General features: G+C 44.2%; 1 long non-coding RNA gene across 1 annotated transcript; it reads left to right on the top strand.

The window, feature by feature from the left end:
* Positions 1 to 753: 753 nt before the first annotated feature.
* LOC118561533 lies at positions 754 to 1,415 on the top strand. The gene is made up of 3 exons (XR_004930113.1): positions 754 to 855; positions 1,039 to 1,235; positions 1,346 to 1,415. It is a non-coding gene; the product is annotated as an uncharacterized LOC118561533 (long non-coding RNA).
* The last annotated feature ends 18 nt before the right edge of the window (positions 1,416 to 1,433 follow it).

The raw sequence follows: 1,433 nt of genomic DNA, 5'->3' as shown, positions 1-1,433 counted from the left end.
AGGGTTGTCACTGTTATTCATGACAACATTTTGAAATGCAGAGCTGTCACAGAAAGTACAGCATAAGCACTGACAAAAGGCATCGAAGGCGCAGGTGTTTAACACAGAGATTGACAGTTTACCAACTTTAACAGGCTGATGCATGTTTCCATTTTTTAATAGTCCCACTTTCACTCTTTTGGTCCCAGATGATGAATCTGCATGGAGCCATTCAGTGCAGGAACTCAAGTATGAAGTCCTCTTCCTCTTTTTGGGTGGAAGAATTTGTCCTCCCAGTTTTCAAACCACGTTTTCATCTGCTGTGGAAAGGTTTTTGGCGGGATCAGATTCCATTAAATCGCTAGAATCCATTTTTTTTTTTTCTTCAGCATTGTGTGTAATTACTGACGCAGGATTAGCTTCGCAACGTCTGCTGATGTAACTTGTTCCTCCTCTCTTTTTGCTTTGGCAGAGCAAATCTGCATATTTCCTTCGATGAAGGAAAGGTGCCGAGAAATGAAGCGATCCACTCGAATGGGCAAGTTCTCATGTTTGAACAGGCCATGTTTTATATTTTTGAATTCGGCTTCAAACATTGGCTGAGCTTGCTGTGAGACTGGTGCTTTTGAAGAGGGGAACCATTATTCCTGTCCACAGTGGTAAGTAACTTGCAAGTCGTATAATGTGTGGCACAACCTCAGGAGAAATGAATGTTATCCCTATCCCCATTGCTGCAGCATGTCCTGCTCTCCTCACAATGTTTGACACCCAGTCTCGTAGGTCAGTCTGGATGTCATTACATGGATCCACTTGATGAACTTCCTTTGTGTCTTCATCTGGAATGATGATGGAGTCTTCTGCAATCTGGGTTTTCAGGTATTTTTTGCACCTCTCTGATTCAAGAGGGGTTCCAGAACTGTCATCACCTTCTGCCTCACTGAGAGCCACGACAGTGATGGCATGAATTAGCTGCTTTGCATGGTCCAAGCTTTGTGCCTGAAGAAGCTTTGCTATTCTCCTGACAAAGAAGTCTTTGACACGGTGTGACTTGTTTTTCAGGCAGTCCCACTGGCAGACCATCTTTATGCAGTGTGCAACATCAACCCTGATATAACAGGGAGGAAGTTTTGCAGACTGGTTCCCAAGTAGCACATGGAAGCATTCATCAATGTATGATTTCAGGTTAGGACAAGGAGTGAAGGCCTTCACCAGAGCACCAAGAATAGCCAGGGAAAAGTCACTCACAGCTTCTTTTGGTACAGCTGTGCCTGCACGAAGCCATCTGTCAGCCATGTTGCAATAGCGTTGATGTCATGCCTTTCTGATAGCATTTGTACAACGGGACTGAACAGTTGTCTCCCTTCAGAACACCTTGGTATAAGAAGATGTGGCCAGATGTACCATTTGGTCTTGCCAGTTTTCTGACAACTGAACCAGTGGCATCAAAGCAAACT

The sequence above is a fragment of the Fundulus heteroclitus genome, unplaced genomic scaffold (genome assembly GCF_011125445.2).
Source record: "Fundulus heteroclitus isolate FHET01 unplaced genomic scaffold, MU-UCD_Fhet_4.1 scaffold_66, whole genome shotgun sequence".
Lineage (NCBI taxonomy): Eukaryota > Metazoa > Chordata > Actinopteri > Cyprinodontiformes > Fundulidae > Fundulus > Fundulus heteroclitus.
Note: the sequence above shows the minus strand (reverse complement) of the source record. Positions and strands in the feature narration are given on the sequence as shown.